The sequence below is a fragment of the Globicephala melas genome, chromosome 16 (assembly GCF_963455315.2).
Source record: "Globicephala melas chromosome 16, mGloMel1.2, whole genome shotgun sequence".
NCBI lineage: Eukaryota > Metazoa > Chordata > Mammalia > Artiodactyla > Delphinidae > Globicephala > Globicephala melas.
In genome coordinates, this window is record NC_083329.1 from 75820529 (window position 1) to 75846715 (window position 26187).

General features: G+C 39.4%; 1 protein-coding gene across 1 annotated transcript in view; it reads left to right on the forward strand.

Moving 5' to 3' along the window:
- Positions 1–26187, forward strand: part of ZP4 (zona pellucida glycoprotein 4) — a 111823-nt gene that overhangs the window by 23431 nt on the left and 62205 nt on the right. The window contains exon 13 of the mRNA XM_030843951.2: positions 3129–3202. The gene's annotated coding sequence lies outside the window, so the exon portion shown is untranslated. The remainder of the gene's footprint in view (positions 1–3128; positions 3203–26187) is intronic.

Consider the following 26187-nt stretch of genomic DNA (forward strand, 5'->3'; position numbering starts at 1 on the left):
CGAGAGGGACAGACAAGGTCGAGGCATTAAGAAACAAAGGCAGTTCATGAAGTTGATTTTAGAGTCTGCAAGCAATATATTGAGAAGGTTATGCTAAAGGCACGTTGGTAGGAGTGAGGGATTTAACTGCAAGCTATGGGTATATTTGGCTGCAACTCAATAAAAATGATTAAGCATAAGAAAAGAAAGCCATGATTTGACTCTTCTGCTCCAATAATGTCTGAAAAGTTTAACCTTTGCAGTTCTGGAATTGAAGACACAGCAAAAGTTCAGGCTGAGCTTGACAATAACACAAAGAGATTGGGGAAAGAGAGAGGGGGAGAGAGAGAGAGCAATGCTTTGGAAGGCATCCACATGAAAGGAGCCTGCCAACATGATTATAAATGTGATCAACTTCCTTCTCTAAATTCTCATCAAGGGGCTTAAATTTTTTTTTCTGTACATAAAATGCTTTATAATTGACTTGGGAAAATTAGGCAGAAGGCAAATGCAAATCCGTTAAAAGACAAATTCCAGTTAAAGAACACAAGAGAAACTTTTAGAGGTGATAAGCTTCCAGTAAGCAAATAAAATGATAAATGAACAGGAAAGACCATAAACTCTCTCTTAAATGCCAAAGGAAAGTGTCATCTTGAGGCTTACCCAATTTATTACAATCCCATTGTGAAGATTGCTATAATGCAATCAGAAATCCTTGCCACAGTTAAATTCTGCAGTGTTTTAACTACTGAAATAACTAAAAACCCTAAGGGGAATTCAGGGCCTTTGTTTTACCACATGCTTGAAGCATGGGTACAGAATATTAACAGATGTGGCGAAGACTAATACTTACCGGGCATTGTTCAGACACACAGGGATGTTGGGTGCTTTATCTCATTTGATTCTCCTGACAATGCTATGAGGTATGATACTGTTATCTTCATTCTACAAAGGAAAAAACAGATTTAAAAGGGTTAGAAAATGTGCCATACTGGTTTTTTTCACCCCTGTATTCATAGTTCCTCCTAGCCTAGTGGCTGGCAAAGAAAGTCCTTTAGTAATTATCTACTGAATGAATGATGAGTAAATGAATGAAAAAACGAAGTGGTGATACCTAGACTCACATCCTGGACTGCCCAATACCAAATCTTTAAGGGCTCTGCTCTGTCGCTTATTACTGATAGGACAGTGAAATGCAGTTTGAAATGAGAGGGTTATTTTTTTGTGTTTTTTTTTTCTTTGCGGTACGCGGGCCTCTCACTGTTGTGGCCTCTCCCGTTGCGGGGCACAGGCTCCGGACGTGCAGGCTCAGCGGCCATGGCTCACGGGCCCAGCCGCTCCGCAGCATGTGGGATCTTCCCGGACCGGGGCACGAACTCGTGTCCCCTGCATCGGCAGGCAGACTCCCAACCACTGCGCCACCAGGGAAGCCCCCACAGTGTTCTTTTAAGAGCCAAGAAAGAGAGAGAGAAAGGACAGGAAGAAAGAAGGAAAGGAAGAAAGAAATCATGCTTACAGGAGACAAAAGTGGCGCCCCTTCAGAGAAGTTTCAAAATATGAACAGAGAAAGAATAAAATCAAAATTGTGCAACATAGGTGATCTGTGCCATATTCACCACAGCAAGGAGAAACCCTGTCCCACATTCGTTTATGAATCTCCTTCAATTAAGTAGTCAAGTTGTCTCAACTTGATGCAACATGGTTGTACAATAATTATATTAGGAGCAGAACACACTGTGCTGATGCAAACTAGCGGCGGCATCAAACACGCCTTGCGAGAGTGCTTTACCACTGCTCCTCCCTTATTTCCTCTGTAATAATCCCCTGGAGACCTCCAGCCCAAAACTCGGTGATAATATAGAAACTGCATCTTTAGCTTGGTTCAATTGCCTTTTCCTGGCTCTGATTAAGCCTTTCCTTCTCCGGTGGCGTTAATTAGTTTGCAAAGTTGCACTGCCACGGCTGAAACTATTTCCGTGTGATGAAGAGTTCCACCAGAACCCTGACTCAGTATGAAAAGTTGTCTTTTGGATTTGGATTGTCCCAAATGCAAAGCCTCCGTGAGATTAAACCTAGGCCGATTCATTTGAGTGCTAATGCAAGAAAGTCAGAAGACCAAAGTCAATCAAAAAGTATTTTTATAAAGGTGGAGCCTAAAATTCCACTCACAGCACCAAATCAAGTGCCAAAAGGCATGTGTTCATTCATGTAACATTTACCGAACAACTCTAACTTCGGAAAATTATTCTAGGCACTGCTGAATGAGAGCAGAATAAGGCAGCAACGCTGCCCTTCAAGAGTTCACCATCTAATAAAACAAAAGAGATTTGCTTTTTAAAAAATGTTTCAGTCAAACGATATTTAAAAATCCATACAAAGTACAGTGAGGACGGACTTTGATTCTTGGAGTCTGGCTGTCCTGATCATCTTCCCCACTGGAAAACAAATAAAAATACTAAATGAGATAGAAAAACCATCTTTGGTTTAAATAAACATTTTTATTAAAGTACAACATGCATAGAGAAAAATGTGCCAGTGACTGCATAGCTGAATTAGCACAAAGAAACATAGCAACCGCCCAGATCTCCAATGTAACCCTAGGTGCATTTCAAAAGCCAGCTTATGCCCTTTCTCAGCCACAAACCCCCTCCTCTTCCCTCAAGTTGACTTTAAAGCCATGGTTTGCTTTTGCCAGTTTGTTATCACGCCATGTTTGTTGGTTTGGGATCTGACTTCTTTCACTCAACTGTGAGATTCATCCATATTGTTGCACGTGTAATAGCTTATTCGTTTTCGTTGGGGTATAGTATTTCATCACATAAATATGGCACATCAATGTAGAATTTACTTGTTTACTGAATTGTTGAAGGACACTTTCCTACTGTATGGTCAAGCCACTCAGGGTGGCTGTCCTCTTGCCCTCTGTACATCCCCTGCCTGACCAGGGCCCACTTCACCTACACCTACTCATGTGACTGGCCTTCCTAATTAGTAAATGCCTACGTACTTGCCCCAGCTGGTGATTGTTCTTATCAAAGGGGCGGAGGGGCCTTGAAGGGCGTGCTACTCTGTTAGTTTCCCTGGTAACTGAAGAGCCAACCTGACATCAATTCCCCAAATAAGTGGGACTCTCCCTTTCCCTCCGAGAGTGAAGACTGCTGCCGCATCCTGCCTACCGTCTGCCGCGCAGTGAGGTGTTTCTCCAGGACCTTGCTTCAGACGGGTAAGTTTCCCCCAACCATTAAACCACTGATGTCTCTGTCGCTGACTCGGGGCTCGCTCTTTGGTCTTGAAGTTGGGCAGGCACCGGCCTTGTGGGCCTGCGGGGTGCAGCCCAACAATTGGTAGAGCAGCCAGGAGATTGAGGAAGCTCCCGTGAACGCCGCCAAGATGTCGGGAAATGAGGACGAGGAATGAAAAGTTGGAGGGGTGATCCCGGGGTGTCTGTCCACTAACGTCTGGGGCGCCAAAATTGCAGGCGTAATCCCAGGGTGGCCGTCCACTAATGTGGGGCCTGAAAGTTCCAGGGGTGATCCCCAAAGGTGCAGGGGTAATCCTGGGGTAGCTGTCCACTAGTATGGGGGGCCCTGTGGTGGCTGTCCTCAATAAGGGGGGGGCTACCAAGAGATTAAAGAACAGTGGTCCCCTGATGGCTCTGCTGTTGTGTCAAAGTGAGCCTTTTGTCGTTGGTGAGCTTAGCTTTCGAGAAGGAATTGGTATTTCTATTCTTGTGCCTTTGAGACATAAATGATCAACCTGGGCTCTCAGAAACTTTAATCAAGTGTGATCTCTAAGAGTGAAGGGAAAAAAGAGCTTTTATGTAAACTCTATAGGGATGATTATATTTGGGGGAATGTCTATCAAAAATAATCTCTCCAGATTTTGGTATCTTGAAATGAAACTAAGTGAAGTGAAGAGAATTCATTGACTCTCTGGGTCATTTCAAATAGGATAAAATATTGGAACATTAATTGCTGTGGGGGTCTTAGTTTACCTACCTTACCTTTTTAGGAGAGGAAGACTAAAGCGTAAGTTTTCCAATCAGGAAATGCTGGTATGACAAACGGTCCACAATTATTTGCCTCTTGGTTTTTGCCAGAGATTAAGGTTTTTAAGGGTTACGATTATTATCAGTCATAATTCTAGTTATTGTAACCAAGTTTCTTCATCCATTACATTGTAATCAGGTATTTAACTCTGATGCTTTTGCAAAAGTGCTTCATCTTCAAGAAGATTCGTAGGAAGGACCTTTCACAAGTACAGGCCTCTGATAAATTTCAGATTATACCTCTGAACTGGGTAAAACATTAAAAAATCCTAATGGAAAATCTGATGGCTTCATAAAATGTTAACAGAAAGATTGGTTACTGAGTGAACTGGTGAATATGGTTATAATTTTTATGGTTTTAGTCTGGAATGTTACTGGTTTTGGTCTGTGTTTTCCTGTATAAGAAAGTCCTTCCCCTCAAGTTAGTTATGACTTAACGGCAATTTGGTAAACTACACCTGTGGGTAGAATTGAAAGATTTTTCTTTTCTCTCTGCCTGGTCGCTCCAGAAATTGGAGACTCTTGAGTTCTGAGTGCCTTAGCAGGTGAATGGGAAAGACTGTCTCCTGACATGTGCAGGAATCTCAATATTCTGGGGACCTCTAGAAGAGAAAAATCCACCAAGGTGGAGCCAGGCCTTTGGCATGGCTTTCCTGGCCTTGAGAGGCCTTTTGGGAATTCAGTCTGAGACCTCTGAGGAATTCCTCCACAGCCAGTTTGGAGGAGCCTATGTGGTCAATTGATCAGGCTTGTTTGTACACATTAGCCTTAATTTGGCTGTGTTTGGTGGAGAAGAGCGTAGTTTTAGAAAAATATTATGTTTCAGTGGATATTAAATTCTAGTTCTGCTGATTGAGGTCTGTATTTATGGAAGTTACTGCATTGGCCATACTTTGGCCCTGATGATCAGGAGGGAAAAAATTATCTAGTATAGTTGTCACAGAGTGTAACTACTCATGATCTGTGACACAGCTAGCTTTTAGTCTGCTGCTAAAAGCACATGTGCAATGCTTGTGTGACAGTTGGCTATAAGTGATAAAATGTATGGCCTGTAAAGTGTTTCCCCATTTACATACCTCTGAGCCTGCTCACCGTATCTGATTAGTTTTCCCCCATTGTGGATAACTAGGTCAATATAAAGGAGGCCTAGTACCAAGAGCCATGATCTACACCCAGGGCAGGCAACTGAACTACCCCAGCTTCTAGGGACAAATATTTTGATCATCAGTGCTTTCTATTAAATGTTTGGAATCAAAAGGGGAAAATGATGGGAAAATCTGCACATGTTGAGGTATGGGGAAGTCAGAAGTCTTATACATTCTTTACCTTAAATTTCACTGACCAGAGCAACGTGTTTGGTGTACTCTTAGACATGCACTGTACATGTGCTTTGTCCACTGAGGGAGGGAATGCATTTGAAAGTCAAAATGGAGTAGCTGTGGTTCAGACATCCAAGGTAAAACTAGGTAGACATTGTAGATGTGATTTTTTTTGGGGGGGGGGTACGCGGGCCTCTCATTGCTGTGGCCTCTCCCGTTGTGGAGCACAGGCTCCGGATGCGCAGGCTTAGCGGCCATGGCTCACGGGCCCAGCCGCTCCGTGGCATGTGGGATCCTCCCGGACTGGGGCATGAACCTGTGTCCCCTGCATTGGCAGGTGGACTCTTCCCCCAGGGAAGCCCTGTGGATGTGATTTTTTTTCAGGGGCGGTGGGTGTCTTGTTTCACTTTATTTTTTACTTGAAGTATATTTGATTTACAATGCTATGTTAGTTTCAGGTGTACAGCAAAGTGACTCAGTTATACATACATATATATCTATTCTTTTTCAGATTCTTTTCCCTTATAGGTTATTACAAAATATTGAGTATAATTCCCTGTACTATTCAGTAGATATTTGTTGTTATCTATTTTATATATAGTAGTGTATTTATTTATGTTAATCCCAAACTACTATTTATCCCTTCCCCCTGCCACTTTCCCCTTTGGTAACCATAAATTTGTCTTCTATGTCTGTGGGTCTATTTCTGTTTTGTATGAAAGTTCATTTGTATAATTTTTTTAAGATTCCACATATAAGCAATATCATATGATATTTGTCTTTCTCTATCTGGCTTACTTCAGTTATTACGGTAATCTCTAGGTCCATCCATGTTGCTGCAAATGGCATTATTTCATTCTTTTTATGGCTGAATAATATTCCACTGTATATATGTACCACATCATCTTTATCCATTCATCTGTCGATGGACATTTAGGTTGCTTCCATGTCTTGGCTATTGTAAATCATGGTGCAATGAACATTGGAGTGCACGTATCTTTTTGACTTATGATGTTCTCTGACTTATGATGTTCTCTGGATATATGCCCAGGAGTGGGATTGCAGGATCATATGGTAGCTATAATTTTAGTTTTTTAAAGAACATCCATACTGTTCTCCATAGTGGCTGTACCTATTTACGTTCTCACCAGTAGTGTAGGAGGGTTCCTTTATCTCTACACCCTCTCCAGCATTCATTATTTATAGACTTTTTGATAATGGGCATTCAGACTGGTGTGAGGTGATACCTCATTGTAGTTTTGATTTGCATTTCTCTATTAATAAGTGATGTTGAGCGTCTGTTCATGTACCTTTTGGCCATCTGTATGTCTCCTTTGGAGAAATGTCTATTTAGGTCTTATGCCCATTTTTTAAAATAATTTAATTTAATTAATTTATTTACTTGTTTATTTTTTGGCTGTGTTGGGCCTTAGGTGTGGCTCACGGGATCTTTGTTGTGGCATGCGGGATCTTTCATTGCAGCGCATGGGCTTCTCTCTAGTTGCAGTGTGTGGGCTCTCTAGTTATGGCATGCAGGCTCCAGAGCGCACAGGTTCTGTAGTTTGCAGCACAGGGGCTCTCTAGTTGAGATGCGCGGGCTTAGTAGTTGCAGCACGTGGGCTTAGTTGCCCTGCGGCATGTGGGATCTTAGTTCCCCGGCCAGGGATCGAACCCACATCCCCTGCATTGGAAGGCGGATTCTTTACCACTGGACCACCAGGTAAGTCCCTTATGCCCATTTTTTGATTGGGTCATTTGTTCTTTTTGATATCAAGCCACAGCCTACCCCCGCCTCCCCAGAAGACCCTCCAAGACCAGCAGGTAGGTCTGATCCAGGTTCTTATGGAGTCACTGCTTTGCCCTGGGTCCCAGTGCATGTGAAACCTTGTGTGCGCCCTCCAAGTGTGGAGTCTCTGTTTCCCTCAGTTTTGTGGAGCTCCTGCACTCAAGCCCCCTGGCCTTCAAAGTCAAATGCTCTGGGGGCTCCTCCTCCGATGCCAGACCTCCAGGTTGGGGAGGCTGACGTGGGGCTCAGAGCTCTCACTCCTGTGGGAGAACCTATGCGATATAAGTATTTTCCAGTTTGTGGGTTACCCACCCGTTAAGTATGGGATTTGATTATATCACAGAAGCACCCCTCCTACTGTCTTGTATGGCTTCTTCTTTGTCTTTGGGTGTAGAATATCTTTTTTGGTAGGTTCAATTCTTTTTGTCAATGGTTGTTCATCAGTTAGTTGTGATTTTGGTGTTTTCATGAGAGGAGGTGTGCTCAAGTCCTTCTCCTCTGCCATCTTGTCTCTTGTCTAAAAACTTAAATTCTTATAGATAATTCACTGACACCAAAGATTATATCCTTGAACACCAGTTTGAGAAATGCTGATCTCTAGGGAGAAATTCAAAATCATTACTTCAGGACTGTTATGGATTGAGTTGTAACTTTCCCACAAAAGATATGTTGGTGCCCTAGCCCTCAGTACCTCAGAATGTGGTCTTAGCTGGAGAGGGTCTTTACAGTGATAATCAAGTTAAACCAAGGCCATCAGGGTGGGCCCTAAGCCAATATGACTGATTCCCTTATAAAAAGGGAAAATATGGCCAAGGACACACACCCAGGGAGAATGCCACATAAAGGTTAGAGTTACACTGCCACAGTGAAGGATCTCCAAAGGTTGCTGGCAAACCACCAGATGCTAGGGGAAAGGCATGGGACAGATCATCCTTTACAGCTTCAAGGAGAGGTGAGATTTCATACTTCTGTCCTCTGGAACTGAGACAATAAATTTCTGTTTAAGCCCTCAGTTTGTGGTACTTTGTAAGAGAAAATAATATGAATAAACTAGGCATTCAGCATGTTTCTAAATCAACAAACTATACAGATGTCCATTTTCTATAAAGTAATAATTTAACAAAATTATAACCAAAACCCCAATGGGAATTTTTTGGAACTTGAGAAAATGATTTAAAGCATTATCTGAAAAGAACTAAAGCATTAGAAATGTAGAGAGTTTGGGGAGGCATAATAAATGATGATGGAGGGCTTACTTTCTTATATATTAAAACACATTTTAAAGTTTTAGTAATTAAAATATGGTCCTAATGTAGGATTTGTTCAAATGCTTCTTATTGCCAATAACAGAAAACTAGTTCAAATTAGCTTCAACAGGAATGAAAATGCCATTGTTTTATATAAATGAAAAGACGTATGGCAGGCTTCCTGTGATGGGTTAATTTAGTAGCTCATGATGACATCAGGATTACAGCTCTGTTTCCCTATGGTCCTCCCTTCTGCCTTTCTCTGTCTGTCAGCATTATCCTCAGACTATCTCTCTGCAATAGCAAAATGAATGTCTGACTTGCTAAAACTTAATGCTTGTCAGGCAGATCCAATAGGATAGATAGATTCATATCCAAGGGGATATATCACATCATGTACCATAAGCATCAAAACAAAAAGTCCCAAGCTTACTTCTGATGAACCATCTTAAGTCAACTACCTACCCCTGTAACAGTCACAAGGCCAATGATATGATTACTTCATTGATGACTCTCTTTGAACTATATTAAAAAGCTCTTTCTCTGCAAGGATAATTGGAATCAGAACAAAAGGACACTTGAAGTAGTAGGGAAGAAACAAAGTTTGTTAGAACTCACTAGTGAAATCACCTTTGAAGGAATGTTTTTGATAAATTCAATTACTTCAGTAGATTAAGGACTTACATTTTTAATTCATCTTGTCAATGTGGTACGGTGTTTTTCAGGAATTTGTCCATTTCATTTTAGAAAAAGTCTAAATTTTCAAATTTATTGCCATATAGTTCATAATATTTATTATACTTTTAATATCTGTAGTATCTGTAATGATATCTTCTCTTTTATTCCTGAAATTAGTAAGTTGTGCTTTCTTCTTTTCATGCTCAAATAGTACTGCTATGGATTTATCAACTTTTTTATTCCTTCCAAGAACCAATTTTGGCTTCATTAGTCTTTTACGTTTTTTGTTTGTTTTCATTTTATTGATTTTAGCTCACATCTTATTTCATTTTACTTACTTTGGGCTTAATTCTCTTTTTAAATTCTCTCTTCCAAATATAGAAACCTACACAATTGATTTTAAACCTTTTTACTAATAAAAGCATTTTAAGCTATACATTTTGCTACATCCTATAAATTTTGTTATGTTCAACTTTAATTATCATCCTTTTTGAAATATTTTAAAATTTTTTTTCCTTTTAAGACTTAAAATAATTTTATTTATTTATTTTTGGCTGCATTGGGTCTTTGTTGCTGCACACGGGCTTTCTCTAGTTGCGGCGAGTGGGGGTTACTCTTCATTGCGTTGCGCGGGCTTCTCATCGCAGTGGTTTTGCTAGTTGCAGAGCACGAGCTCTAGGCACGCGGGCTTCAGTAGTTGTAGCTCACGGGCTCAAAAGTTGTGGCTTGCAGGCTCTAGAGAACAGGCTCAGTAGTTGCAGCGCACGGGCTTAGTTGCTCCGTGGCATGTGGGATCTTCCCGAACCAGCGCTCGAACCCATGTCCCCTTCATTGGCAGGCAGATTCTTAACCACTGCACCACCAGGGAAGCCCTTCTTTTAAGAGTTTTAATTTCAGCTGTTAAAAAAGGGGGCAGTGGGCTTCCCTGGTGGCTCAGTGGTTGAGAGTCCGCCTGCCGATGCAGGGGACACAGGTTCATGCCCCGGTCCGGGAAGATCCCACATGCCGCGGAGCGGCTGGGTACGTGAGCCATGGCCGCCTGCGCATCCGGAGCCTTGCTCCACCATGGGAGAGGCCACAACAGTGAGAGGCCCGCGTACCGCAAAAAAAAAAAACAAAGGGGGCAGGACTAAAAATGGGGGCAGGGCTAAAAACAAATAAGAGAAAATGGCAAAGTCCTTATAATTGTGGTCCCGGGTCGCTAGTTCCTAACTAGCTTTTGGCCTTTGATTTTTATTTTAGGGTTGGAAAGAAAGGAGGTCATCAATCCCGTCTCCTTACCTTCCTCCGAGCTTAGACCAAGATCTTGCTGATTCCTTTTTCCACAATGTTCCCTCTATTCAGTATTACAGCCAAAGCTGACATTCAAAGCAAATGGTCACTGATTGATTTCCTCTGAACCTTGAACCTAGATGGCCTCAGTTGACCTTGGAAGCTAATACCCCTTACTCTTTCTGGTTCTCTCTCAGAGGAGCAATAAGAGCTCTACAAAAAAAACCAAGCATGAAATTTACATGAAATAGTAAACATAAAATCTAAATGTTCTCTTTTACAACCACAGAGAATAAAATAGAAACAAACTAACCTATCAGAATTACAGAAAAAATACACCATTTTAGATTTACTTAATTATTCAGAAGTTAAGGCACTGAAGTTTACTTTTATGAATGCACTGAACTGATTAAAAATTTCTTCTTGCTCGCAGAAAATCTCTAGTTTTAGGAGTGCTGATTATCTCCTGCAAAATCTCATTTTGTTACTTCGGGAAAGTTTATACTATAAAGTCCCTTGTTTTGAATTGTGTTTTTCAGTTCTTAACATTTGCATTAACTTTGAGTCTCAGAATTCTGTCATTAAGTATCAGATAAAGTAATCGAGTCTTAGCCAGTTTAAATGAGTTCATCAATGCAGGTTAAATAAATTTACGGAATGTGTATCGCTGGCAAGTACTAGAGCTGGGGCTGGAATCCAAGTCACCTGGCACTTAAAGCTAGTGTTCTTCAAATCCTACTTGAAGACCAATGCATCCCGCCATCATCACGTAGTCATAGGCTCTTAGGGGTTTCAAGATCATTCACGTAATTTTTCCTTAAACTGTAGTCTGTGAACCACTTGTATCAAAACACTGTGCATTGGCAGAGAATGGGTGCTGGTTTAAAATGCAGATTCCCTGGCCTTATCAGACCTTCCAAATCAGAATATTTGGGGGTATGGCTGAGGAATCTGAATAACTTATAAATTCTCAAGTGATTGTTATGCAGCTATATTGAGCATATCTTTTCTAGAAATACTGAAAAATTAGTCTCTACTTAAATACTTCTCACAGGAAACACTATTTCTCAAACTAGACTAGCCCACTGTTGGGCAGAAGCATTAAAAGGCCATTGGAAAGTTGAACAAAGTCCTTCTTTTTATTACTTTTAACAATTGGTTCTAACTTGAAACAAAACAGGATATATTTTTTCTTTTTTTTCCCCAGAACTTGTATTTTTCAAATTCAGTAAGCAGACCCTCTATGTTTTCATTCAAGTAATCGATCATACCCTTCTCCTTTTGAAGAAAATGGAAGTAAATTAAATGTTAAGAAAAATTTTGTTCTCTTTCTGTGACCTCTTAGCATTATGCCACATTTCCCTAAGATTTGAATCTATTTTTTTCCTCATAATTCATTTTTGATGATTATATATTTCAAATGTATAAAATTCAAAGAAATTATAGGATGGATGCTTGTATCAGACCCAAACCTCATTTGCTTCCTTAGATTTCCTCCATGCCACCTACTTCCTGGCTCTTCCTCAGCCTCCCGCACCAGACAACTTTGTTTATACCCTCGTGCTTCTGCTGCCTAGGGCTGACCAGTCTCTTACCATTGGCATGTTGGGCCCTTCCTGTGGCGCCCCGCCTTGTGCAGCCAATCTGACTGGCAACCGCCAGGGAATGTTGGCTCCTTTTCCTACTTCCAGACTTGGATCCACCCACCCACTCAGGATATGGATCTGGTATCCAGAGTGGGATCCTAGAGGAACCCAAGTGATTCAATGGAGGAGATGGAGGGGGGACTTGTTATGCCTCAGGGTGAACTCTGCTCAAGGGGGACCAGAGATGGAAGAGAAGTGACAGATTCACTGCCTGTCCTATCTTCTCTCGTGGGCTATTCCAAGGCACAGTGTCCTTTACAGAATGTCTTGTGAAGTCCTGGTGGGCCAACTGCACACACCTGCCCAGCAGCTCTCTTGCTCTTCCTGATTCCTGGCGGAGTGGAGTCAGTGCATGTGTGGATTAGTTTGCATTGCTGCACAGCCTTCCTTGACTCACCCTTACTGCTCGGCTGCCCCAATAAAGCATGATCGCTTCTATCCTTGTCTCAGGCTACATTCTGGAGCACCAAGGCTAAGATAATACCATGGAGGCACTAGCCAAGATAAACAGGGAATAGTTCCTTTCTTGCTATTATGCTTTATGTTAATGATAAATTATTTATTTTTGTGTTTATAGCATTTTGCCTCTGCTCATTCTAAACTGAGCTTTCATGATATTTTCGCATGTAGGCAGTCATTTCATTATTTATACTTTTTAAACAAAATGATAAGAGCTTCTATCATTTATCTCACTGGTGAGAAAACTGCTTGATAATTGTATTTCTTCTGTATGTAATAAAAGATGAATAAACTGACAGTCAGCTGGCTATAAATTTTTGTTACTTTATAATATAATATCTTGCCAAGCCTTCTGCTCCATTCATTTTTTAAATTTTATTGAAATATAGTTGATTTACAATGTATTAATTTCTACTGTACAGCAAGTGATTCAGTTATATATATGTTCTTTTTCATATTCTTATCCATTATGGTTTATCACAGGATATGGAATATAGTCCCCAGTGCTATACAGTAGGACTTTGTTTATCAATTCAATATATAATAGTTTTCACCTGCTAATCCCCAACTCCCAATCCATCCCTCTCCCACCCATCCTCCCCCAACCACAAGTGTGTTCTCGATGTCTGTGAGTCTGTTTCTGTTTCATAGATAAGTTCAGTTGTGCCATATTTTAGATTCCACATGTAAGTGATATATGACATTTGTCTTTCTCTTTCTGACTTACTTCAGTTAACATAATAATCTCTAGGTCAATCCATGTTGCTGCAAATGGCACTATTTTATTCTTTTTTATGGCTGAGTAGTATTCCATTGTATATGTACCACATCTTTTTTATCCATTCATCTGTCAGTGGACATTTAGGTCGCTTCCATGTCTTGGCTATTGTAAATCGTCCTGCAGTGAACATTGAGGTGCATGTATCTTCGTGAATTATGGTGTTCTCTGGATATATGCCTAGGAGTGGGATTGCTAGATCATATGGCAATGCTATATTTAGTTTTTTAAGGAACCTCCATACTGTTCTCCAATTTACATTCCCACCAACAGTGTGTGAGGGTTCTCTTTTCTCCACACCAGCTCCAGCATTTGTTATTTGTAGACTTTTCTATGACGGCCATTTGGACCAGTGTGAGGAAGTACCTCATTTTAGTTTTGATTTTCATTTCTCTAATAATTAGCAATGTTAAGCATGTTGTCATTTGCCTGTTGGCCATCTATATGTCTTCTTTGGAGAAATGTCTATTTCGGTCTTCTGCCCATTTTTCAGTTGGGTTGTTTGTTTTTCTGTTGTTGAGTTGTATGAGCTGTTTGTTTGCTTTGGAAATTAAGTCCTTTTTGGTTGCATCGTTTGCCAATATTTTCTCCCATTTTGTAGGTTGCCTTTTTGTTTTGTTTATGGTTTCCTTTGCTGTGCAAAAGCTTGTAAGTTTGATTGGGTCCCATTTGTTTATTTTTGCTTTTATTTCTGTTGCCTTTGTAGACTGACCTCAGAAAACATTAGTATGATTTATGTCAGAGAATGTTTTGCCTATGATCTCTTCTAGGAGTTTTATGGTATCATATCTTATGTTTAAATCTTCAAGCCATTTTGAGTTTATTTTTGTGCATGGTGTGAGGGTGTGTTCTAACTTCATTGATTTACATGCAGCTGTCCAACTTTCCCAGCACCACTTGCTGAAGAGACTTTTTCTCATTTTATATTCTTGCCACCTTTGTCAAAGATTAATTGACCATAGGTGTATGGGTTTTTTTCTTGGCTCTCTATTCTGTTACATAGATCTATATTTCTGTTTTTGTGCCAGTACCACTGTTTTGATTACTGTAGCTTTGTAGTATTATCTGAAGTCTGGGAGGGTTATGCCTCCTGCTTTGTTTTTTTTTTTTTTCCCCCTCAGGATTGCTTTGTCAATTCTGGGTCTTTAATGGTTCTGTATAAATTTTAGGATTATTTGTTCTAGTTCTTTGAAAAATGTCATGGGTAATTTGATAGGGATTGCATAAATCTGTAGATTGCTTTGGATAGTATTGCCATTTTAACAATATTAATTCTTCCAATCTAAGAGCATGAGATATCTTTCAATTTCTTTGAATCATCTTTAATTTCCTTTATTAATGTTTTATAGTTCTCAGCATATAAATCTTTCACTGCCTTGGTGAGGTTTTATCCTAAGTATTTTTTTGATGCGATTTTAAAAGGTATTGTTTATATTCCCTGTCTGATATTTTATTTTCAGTGTAAAGAAATGCATCCGATTTCTGTATGTTAGTCTTGTATCCTGCTGCCTTGCTGAATTAGTTTATCAGTTCTAGTAATTTTTTTGTGGAGTCTTTAGGGTTTTCTATATATATTATTATGTCATCTGCATATAATGACAATTTTACCTCTTCCCTACCCATTTGAATACATTTTCTTTTTCTTGTCTGATTGTTGTGGCTAGGATTTCCAATATTATGTTGAAGAGAAGTGGTGAGAGTGGGCATTCCTGTCTTGTTCCAGATTTTAGTGGGAAGGCTTTCAGTTTTTCACCATTGAGTATATTATTGGCTGTGAGTTTGTCATAAATCTTTTATTATGTTGAGGTATTTTCCCTCTATACCCATTTTTGTAAGGGTTTTTGTCATGAATGGATGTTGAATTTTATCAAATGCTTTTTCTGCATCTATGGAGATGATGATGTGGTTTTTGTCCTTTCATTGATGTGGTGTATCACGTTGATTGATTTGCGTATGTTGAACCATCTTTGTGACTCTGGAATGGATCCAACTTGGTTGTGGTGTATGACCGTTTTTATGTGTCGTTGGATTCAATTTGCTAATATTTTGTTGAGAATTTTTGCGTCTATATTCACCAAAGATATTTGCCTGTAATTTTCTTTTTTGGTAGTGTCTTTGTCTGGTTTTTGTATCAGGGTGATGGTAGCTTTATAGAATGTCTTTGGGTGTTCCTTCCTCTTCAGTCTTGGTAGAGTTTGAGAAGGATGGGTATAATTTCTTACGGTATGTATGTAGCCTGTGAAGCCATCTGGTCCTGGACTTTTGTTTGTAGGGAGTTTTTTTGTGTTTTTTTTAAATTACAGATTTTATTTCACTGCTAGTGATTGGTCTGTTCAAATCATCTCTTTCTTCTTGATTCAGTTTTGGTGGGCTGTATGTTTCTAGAAACTTGTCCACTTCTTCTAGCTTGTCCAATTTGTTGGTATATAATTGTTTATAGTATTCTTTTATGGTTTTTTGTATTTCTGCAATATTGGTCATTGTTTCCATCTTCATTTCTTATTTTGTTTATTTGGGTCCTCTCTCTTCTCGGTGAGTCTGGCCAGAGGTTTGTCAATTTTGTTTACCCTTTCATAGAACTAGCTCTTAGTTTTATCAATTTTTTTCTATTGTTTTTTAATCTGTATTTTATTTATTTCCTCTCTGATCTTTATTATTTCCTTCCTTCTGACTTTTGTTCTTCTTTTTCTAATTCTTTTAGGTGGTATGTTAGGTTGTTTGAGATTTTTTTTTGTTTCTTGAAGAAGGCCTGTATTGCTATGTACTTCCCTCTAACAACTGCTTTTGCTGCATCCCATAGATTTTGTATGGTTGTGTTTTCATTGTCACTTCTCTCAAGGTATTTTTAAATTTCCTCTTTGATTTTATTGTTGACCCATTGGTTTTTTTTTGCAGCATGTTGTTTAGTCTCCATGTAGTCATTTTTTCCTCATTTCTTTTTCTGTGGTTGATATCTAGTTTCATGCCATTGTGGTCAGAAAAGATGCTTGAAGTAATTTCTATAGTCTTAAATTTGTTAAGGCTTGTTTTGTGCCCTAATATGCGGTCAGTCCTAGAGAACGTTCCATGGTGCAATTGAAAAGAATGTGTATTCTAGGTTTTGTTTCTTTTGTTTTGTTTTGTTTTGGATGTAATGCCCTGAAAATACCAATTAAGTCTAACTGTTCTGTTGTATCATTTAGGATCTCCGTTGCCTTATTGATTTGCTCTCTAGAAGATCGGTTCATTGATGTGAGTGGGGTGTTAAAATCTCCTACTGTTATTGTATTCCATCAGTTTCTCCCTTTATATCTGTTAGTATTTGTTTTATGTATTTGGGTGCATATATGTTGACAAGTGTAATATCCTCTTCTTGTATTGAGCCTTTTAACATTATATAGTGTCCTCTATTATGTTTTTCTTATGGCCTGTGTTTTAAAGTTTATTTTGTCTGATATGAGTATTGTGACCCCCACTTTCCTGTCATTTCCGTTTATATGAAATATCTTTTTTCATCTGCTCACCTTCAGTTTATATGTGTCCTTTGCCCTAAGTGGGTCTCTTGTGGGTAGCATATTGTAGGCTCTTGTTTTTTTTTAATCCAGTCTGCCACTTTGTGTCTTTTAATTGGAGCATTTAGTCCATTGACATTTAAGGTAATTATTGATAGATATGTATTTATTGCCATCTTGAAAACTTGTTTTCCTGTTAATTTTGTATTTCTTCTTTGTTCCTTTCTTTTTGTTTTTCCTTTTGTGGTTTGATGATTTTCTTTTATATTATGCTTCTGTTCTCTTCTTTTTGGTTTTTGTGAATCTGTTGTATGTTGTTGATTTGTGGTTACCCTGTTTTTCAAGTATGTTAACCCATTACTATATCTACTTGCTTTAGGCTGATAGTCATATAGGCTCAAACAAATTCTAAAAAAATATCTACATTTTCTTACTCTCCTCCCCCACATTTTATGCTTTTCATGTCTTCCTTTACATCTTCATGCTTATCCTTTTGCTGTTCATTCTGGTTATCATCACTTTCACAATTTTTTTTAATTTTAATTTTTTACTTTGTATAGAGCTTATTTAAGTGATTTACTTTCCCATTATGATTTTCTATTTCCTATACGTTCTTGCTTATTTTCTATTTGAAGAAGACCTTTCAATATTTCTTTAAGGGTAGGTTTAGTATTGCTGTATTCTTTTAGTTTTTGCATGTCAGAGAAATTCTGTATCTCTCCTTCTATTTTAACAAATAAACTTGTTGGGTGGAGTATTCTAGGTTGCAAATTTTTCCCTTTCAGGATTTTGAATATACCTTGCCACTCCCTTCTGGCCTGCAACATTTCTGTAGAGAAATCAGCTGATAGCCTTGTGGTGGTTCCCTTGTAATTAACTCTTTGTTTTTTTCTTGCTGCCTTTTGAATACTCTCTTAATCTTTGCCATCTTAATTTTAATATGTCTTGGTGTAGGTTTTCTTGGGTTCATCTTGTTTGGGACCCATTGTGCTTCCTGTACCTGGATATCTGTTTCCTTCTTTAGGTTAGGGAAGTTTTCAGCCATAATTCCTTCAAATACATTTTCGACCCCTTTGTCTTTTTTCTCCTTCTGGGATCCCTATTAATGCATAGATTGGCATGCCTTATATTATCCCATAGGTCTGTTATGTTGATTTCATTTTTTTTCCATTTGGCTTTCCATCTACTTTTCTGATTTGGTGATTTCCATTATTCTATCTTCCAGATCACTTATTCATTCTTCTGCATTACTCAATCTGGTATTTATCGCCTTAAGCTCAACTTTCATCTTGACAAATGAGTTTTCTAATTTTTCTTGGCTCCTCTTTATAGTTTCTAGTTCATTTTTACAGTAATCTGCATTTCTATTGATAGCCTTTCTTAATTCCTTCAGTATTTTTATTATCTCCTTTTTGAAATCTGTATCTATTAGACTGAAGAGGTCTGTTTCGTTGTTTGTTCTTTCAGGGAATTTTCTTGATCTTTTAATTGGGGGTGGTTCCTCAGCTTCTTCATTTTACTTATATTTCTCTTACTGTATGTGTTTAGGAGAAACAACGATCTACTGTGGTCTTAGAAGGATCTTTTTATGTGGGAGCTTTCCTGTGTAGCCTGTGTGGGTTTAATATTTTTGCTATTAGGGCTGTGTTTTGTACGGTTGCCTGCCGCCTCTTTCCTCAGTGTGTGCTGGCTGTTATCCCCTTGATAGGAGGTGTGATTCATGTGGTGAACAGAGCCCCGGATGTTGAGCAGGGCTTCCACTTGGCTCTGTGGTTGTCACAGTGCTGTCAGGGGCAGAGTCTGCTCCCTGTTGTTGGTGCAGAAGCTCCCAGTTCTGTTTCTGAGCTGTGGTGTGAGGTAGGAGGGATAGAAGTGCTCCTTCTGGGAGAGGAGCCATTGAATATCCCTTTGCTGGAGCTATCCACCGGGGAGTGTGCTCTGTGGTGTCACCTGAAACCTCTTGTGCGTGCTCACGAAGTCCAATGTTGTTGGCACTGCCCTTGGCCTTGCCTCAGCTGTGGGAGTGGAGGCGATAGGCGCTGGTGTCCCTCAGGTGCTGTTAACCAAGCCACCAGCACAGATCCGCTGAAGTCAGGTACCAGGACCCACTGTGGGAGCTATGGAAGCAGCCCAGACATGGCCCAGCCTCTGTGTACATGCACCCACAGACCCAGAGCTGCTAAGGGCGGACCATCCCAGCCACGGGAACACCCATTGTCCACTGTCATGTCCTCCAGGCGCTGAGTTTACAAAGCCTGCAGTGGCGTAAATCCACAAATCACACAGCTGTGGGAAGAGAGCTCAGGTTTCTGCCCTGCTTCCTAAGTCACATGGCCCCTGGGGATCAGCTTTGATTTTAGCCCCACCTCCTCTTGTGGGTAACCCACTGGCACTGGCGCACTCCCAGAGCTCGTAGACGTGGTGTGAGGCAGCAGAGAGCACAGAGAAAGAGGCTCCCTTTCCATTCCTCTTAACAACAGTGCTTCCCTTCTGTGTGGGCTTGGGCTTCTTCTGCATACACCCCCCAGCTGCTGCTCTCCCACACTCCAGCCCTTTCAGGCTGTCTGCACAGCCAACCCCAGTCCTCTCCCCAGGTCTGTCCTCTAATGCCCGAGTTTCAGCACCAGACCTCTGCCCATACCAGCAGATGCTCATCTTAGGCTGGGAGTCCAGGGCAGTGACATGGACCATCTGTGCAGGTTTCTCTCTGTTCTGCCTGTCACAGACCATCTGCTGTGCTTTCCTCCAAGCTTCTGAAGCTCCTTTCCCAGCTGATCACCCCACCGGAGAAGGGGCTTCCCAGAGTGAGAGAACCTTTCCTTTTTCACAGCTTCCTCCCAGTGTCACAGGTCCTGTCCCACTTCCTTTTTTTGGTTTCATCCTACCCAGTTACATGGAGATATTTCTTGCATTTTTAGTGTCTGAGATCTGCTGCCAGCATTCAGTAGGTATTCTGTGAGGACTGTTCCACGTGTAAATGTGTTTTGATTTATCTGTGGGAGGAGGTGAGCTCCACGTCCTTCTATTCTGCCATCTTGATTCGAGCCTCTCCATTCATCTTTATTTTATGTAGGAGGAAGACCCTTAGCTTTGTCCTATTGTTAAAAGCTTAAATATCAATACACATCTCCAGTTTCACTTTCTGCCAATAAAGAGTGTAATCATCTTATGCCCACCTGTTACTTTTATTCTTAACATTACATCTGTCTATGTATTTCTGAATTTACATATGAAACACTAGGTCTTCCTAATTCTAATACATTTTTGAATATTAGGTACAAAACTGCAGGTAATTCAAATTACAGTGTGCAGTAACTTTCAGAATTGGTGGTCTTTCAAAAAAAAATTCACTCTACAGTTCCTGCTTATGTTAATATACTATTGTTCCTGTTAGAAGCATTACACTTTGTAATACTTAGTTGTATTACCAGGTCTATAAAAAGTAAATTCTTTTTTAAAAAACAAAAATCCTAAGGCCCATAGAGCAATGCTTAATGCAAATGGAGTATGTGTATATCAAGGTCATAGATTTCTTAGAAGAAACATAAATTATGTGCCGTATGGAAGGAGTTAGAACCCGTCCTGGGTGTGTGAGGGTTGGTGAGCAAAAAAGGCAAATTCGATACTTCTTTGCCATTGAAACACCTCTGGCACAATGATGTGTAGTATTCTTTGATCCCCTAGAACTTTTCCTCAACTGATGGTACGTGAAATCTGTAAGAAGAAAATATAAACTCAAATTATTATATTTTTCTTTTTCATATTCTTTTCCATTATGGCTTATTACAGGATATTGAATAGAGTTCCCTGTGCTGTACAATTGGACCTTGTTGTTTATCTGTTCTATATATAATAATTTGTATCTTCTAACCCCAAACTCCCAATCTATCCCTCCCTCCCCTCCACCCCACCCCCCAGCAACCACAAGTCTGTTCTTGATGTCTGTGAGTCTGTTTCTGTTTTGTAGATAAGTTCATCTGTGTCATATTTTAGATTCCACATATAGGAGATATGGTATTTATCTTTCTAACTTACTTTGCTTATTATGATGATCTCTAGGTTCATCCATGTTGCTGCAAATGGCATCATTTCATTCTTTTTTATGGCTAATATTCCATCATATATATATACCAAACCTTCTTTACCCATTTACATGTCAGTGCACATTTAGATTGTTTCCATGTCTTGGCTATTTTAAATAATTCTTCTATGAACATAGGGGTGCGTGTATTTTTTCAAATTATAGTTTATCTGGATATATACCCAGGAGTGGGATTGTAGGATCATATGCAACTCTATTTTTAGTCTTTTGAGGAACCTCCATTCTGTTGTCCATAATGGCTGCACCAATTTACATTCCCACCAACAGTGAAGGAGGGCTCCCTTTTCTCCATACCCTCTCCAGCATTTGTTACTTATAGATTTTTTTAATGATAGCCATTCTGACTGGTGTGAGGTGATACCTCATTGTAGTATTGATTTGCATTTCTCTAATAATTAGTGGTGTTGAGCATCTTTTCATGTGCCTACTGGCCATGTGTATGTTTCTCTGGAGAAATGTCTGTTTAGGTCTTCTGCCCATGTTTTGATTGAGTTGTTTTTATGTTATTGAGTTTAATGCGCTGTTTGTATATTTTGGAAATTAAGCCCCTGTCGATTGAATCATTTGCAAATATTTTCTCCCAGTCTGTAGCTTGTCTTTTCGTTTTTTTTATAGTTTCCTTTGCTGTGCAAAAGCTTTTAAGTTGGATTAGGTCCCATTTGTTTATTTTTGTTTTTATTTCTGTTGCCTTGGTAGACTGACCTAAGAAAAAACATTGGTATGATTTATGGTAGAGAATGTTTTGCCTGTGCTCTCTTCTAGGAGTTTTATGGTGTCATGTTGTATATTTAAGTCTTTAAGTCATTTTGTGAACTCAGATTATTTTAATCATGATGAATGTTACAACTGGAACTGGATCTCTTAGCCACAATAAAGTAACTTATGGACAGTTATTAAAACCAATGAAACAGTCTATAGAACTCCATAAAGAAATAAGGTAGACACTGAAACAAAATAGCAAGATGAAACTTTTCCTACTGTCTTGGACTAAAGTTGCCAGTTGGTTCCTTTACTCTGAAATAGCAGTGTTCAGTGGTGCAGTTTTGAAGCCAGTTATTCATTTGATAATCATTTCCAGAGCTCCCCTTACTACAGAAGTAGAATATTGGTCATCACAGATATTTCATCAAAATGTTTGTAGCTATTTGCTTTCCTGTTTCATTTTTGCTATGTCATAAGGAATTATTATTTTTCAACCCAGTCTGGCCATAGTAGGAAAAAGATTAAAAAGAAACGTGACTTCTTAGAATAAGCTCCAGCTCCCCCATTAAACAATAAAGCATTTTGATTCCTGCCAAGCCATTTAACTTGCCTAGATTGCATCATCTGAAACACAGTTGTTTAAATCCCTTCCAGCTCTAATGTTCTAGAAGGCCTGAAATGTTATCTCTAAGAGGAAACTGTTACCACTGCTGATTGTTTCTGTACTGAATTGAGATATTATATATACTCTGATTTGGGGAACATGAAACAGTAAGGATTTATTAAGCTGCTTGTTTAATACATTAGCCACACAATTATATATTATGACATAATTCTAGATGATGTGGTAGGTTCTGACCTTGTCCTATTAATAAATGTGTGTTATTAATATTTATGGCTATTAAAAAACCTAGGCCATCCATGAACTTGTATCAAGATCAAGATGCTCCTTCCCCAGCTTCTGTCAGGAATTTCAGAGTGATGGGCCGAGGTGTTATCAGTAAGATGACAGGGAGGTCATCCTCTTCACAACACAATAGATATTTATGAAATAATTTGGGAAATGTCTAACTGCCCACGCCATTTCCATGTCAGTTTTACATGAATTCCATGCTTCAGTAAATCTAATAAATATAACACATACTGAAAAGTTCTCTTTTACTGTGTCCAGAGAAAATGAGGCAGTGACCACACTAATGGCTGGCCACCCAAAGACCTTTCCAGCAATGAGGGAAAGGAGGTGCATATTGATATAGTCACCCAGAAAACTGGAGCTTAAGAAATAGGAACACTTCCCTAGAAAAGCAAGATAGTGAAAAAAATGTACAATTTTCATAGGTATGCTTTTCCCATCAGAAAACAAGTATTTTCATTACAATATGACTTTTAACTGAGTTTCTGTGTGGCTAAGAAATGTCTCCTGTGTATAAAAAATAATGACCATCAGTCTAAGTACCCTTTAGTGCATTTGGAAAAATTCAAATTCAGCTACTGATGCCGGTGGCTAGGTTGTTTTCTTGTCACAGAAAAAATTCAGAGGCGAGACAGGCAGGTCAAGAAAGTAAAGCAAGGATTTAATTAAGTGATAGTATGCTCTCAAGGTGACAGCAGTCAGACTCAGATGAGTAGCTGCCCTGAGTTCCTTTGGCAAGCTGGTTATGTGGAGGCATAGAAATGAAGGGATGGATATTCATTGATAAGGGAGGGGTTTGGGGATTGTATTCCCTCCCAGCTACACCTTCCTGAGGGGAGCAGGGGTTTTTGTCCTTATTTAATCTTGATTGGAAGTGTCATGGCATTGGTGCATGATGGGAAATTCTTTGATTTTTCTTTCCTTTTTTTTTTTTGGTTTTTCTTTTCTTTTTTATAACTTCTCATGTCAGTTTTCTAAAAAGATTTTTATTAGAGTATAGTTGATTTACAGTGTTTTATTAGTTTCTGCTCTACAGGAAAGTGAATCAGTTATACATATACATATACCCACTCTTTTTTTTAGAGTCTTTTCCCATATAGGCCATTTCAGAGTATTGAGTAGAGATCCCTGTGCTATACAGTAGGTCATTATTAGTTATCTGTTTTATATGCACTAGTGTGTATATGTCAATCCCATCTCCCAATTTATCCCTCCCCCCGACCCCTGGTAACCCTAAGTTTGTTTTCTACATCTGTAACTCTATTTCTGTTTCATAGATGAGTTCATTTGTACCCTTTCTTTAGATTCCACATATAAGCAATACCATATTATATTTGTCTTTCTCTGTCTGACTTACCTCACTCAGTATGACAATCTCTAGGTCCATCCATGTTACTGCAAATGGCATTATTTTGTTCTCTTTTATGGCTAATATTCCATTGTATATATGTACTACATCTTCTTTATCAATTCCTCTCTTGATGGACATTTAGGTAGCTTCCATGTCCTGCCTATTGTAAATACTGTAGCAATGAACATTGGGGTGCATGTATTTTTTTGAAGTATGGTTTTCTCCAGATATATGCATAGGAGTGGGATTGCAGGATAATATGGTAGCTCTATTTTTAGGTTTTTAAGGAACCTCCATACTGTTCTCCATAATGGCTGTATCAATTTACATTCCCACCAACAGTGCAGGAGGGTTCCCTTTTCTTTACACCCTCTTCAGTGTTCATCATTTGTAGACTTTGATCATGGCCATTTAGACTGACGTGAGGTGATACCTCATTGTAGTTTTTTTTTTATTTTAATTTTAATTAATTTCTTTTTTAACATCTTTATTGGAGTATAATTGCTTTACAATGGTGTGTTAGTTTCTGCTTTATAACAAAGTGAATCAGCTATACGTATATAGATATCCCCATATCCCCTCCCTCTTGCGTCTCCCTCCCTCCCACCCTCCCTATGCCACCCCTCTAGGTGGTCACAAAGCACTGAGCTGATCTCCCCGTGCGATGCAGCTGGTTCCCACTAGCTATCTATTTTACATTTGGTAGTGTATATATATGTCAATGCCACTCTCTCACTTCATCCCAGCTTACCCTTCCCCCTCCCTGTGTCCTCAAGGCCATTCTCTACGTCTGCGTCTTTATTCCTCTCCTGCCCCTAGGTTCTTCAGAACCAGTTTTTTTTTTTTAGATTCCATATATATGTGTTAGTGTACGGTATTTGTTTTTCTCTTTCTGACTTACTTCACTCTGTATGACAGTCTCTAGGTCCATCCACCTCACTACAAATAACTCAATTTCGTTTCTTTTTATGGCTGAGTAGTATTCCATTGTATATATGTGCTGCATCTTCTTTATTCATTCATCTGTTGATGGACACCTAGGTTGCTTCCATGTCCTGGCTATTGTAAATAGTGCTGCAGTGAGCATTGTGCTACATGTCTCTTTTTGAATTATGGTTTTCTCAGGGTATATGCCCAGTAGTGGGATTGCTGGGTCGTATGGTACTTCTATTTGTAGTTTTTTAAGGAACCTCCATACTGTTCTCCATAGTGGCTATATCAATTTATATTCCCACCAACAGTGCAAGAGGGTTCCCTTTTCTCCACACCCTCTGCAGCATTTCTTCTTTGTAGATTTTTGGATGATGGCCGTTCTGACTGGTGTGAGGTGATACCTCATTGTAGTTTTGATTTGTATTTCTCTAATGATTAGTGATGTTGAGCATCCTTTCATGTGTTTGTTGGCAATCTGTACATCTTCTTTGGAGAAATGTCTATTTAGTTCTACTGCCCATTTTTGGATTGGATTGTTTGTATGTTTTTTTGTTTTCCTTTTTCTGCGGTACGCGGGCCTCTCGCTGTTGTGGTCTCTCCTGTTGCGGAGCACAGGTTCTGGATGCGCAGGCTCAGCGGCCATGGCTCACGGGCCCAGCCGCTCCTCAGCATGTGGAATCTTCCCGGACCCGGGCACGAACCCGCGTCCCCTGCATCGGCAGGTGGACTCCCAACCACTGCACCACCAGGGAAGCCCAGATTGTTTGTTTTTTTGATATTGAGCTGCATGAACTGCTTGTATATTTTGGAGATAAATCGTCTGTCAATTGCTTTGTTTGCACATATTTTCTCACATTCTGATGGTTGTCTTTTCATTTTGTTTATGGTTACCTTTGCTGTGCAAAAGCTTTGAAGTTTCATTAGGTCCCATTTGTTTATTTTTGTTTTTATTTCCCTTTCTCTAGGAGGTGTGTCAAAAAGGATCTTGCTGTGATTTATGTCATAGAGTGTTCTGCCTATGTTTTCCTCTAAGAGTTTTATAGTGTCTGGCCTTACATTTAGGTCTTTAATCCATTTTGAGTTTATTTTTGTGTATGGTGTTAGGGAGTGTTCTAATTTCATTCTTTTACCTGTAGCTGTCCAGTTTTCCCAGCACCATTTATTGAAGAGGCTGTCTTTTCTCCACTCTATATTCTTGCCTCCTTTATCAAAGATAAGGTGACCATATATGCGTGGGTTTATCTCTGGGCTTTCTATCCTGTTCCATTCATCTATGTTTCTGTTTTTGTGCCAGTACCATATTGTCTTGATTACTCTAGCTTTGTAGTATAGTCTGAAGTCAGGGAGCCTGATTACTCCAGCTCCGTTTTTCGTTCTTAAGATTGATTTGACTATTTGGGGTCTTTTGTGTTTCCATACAAATTGTGAAACTTTTTGTTCTAGTTCTGTGAAGAATGCCATTGTTAGTTTGATAGGGATTGCA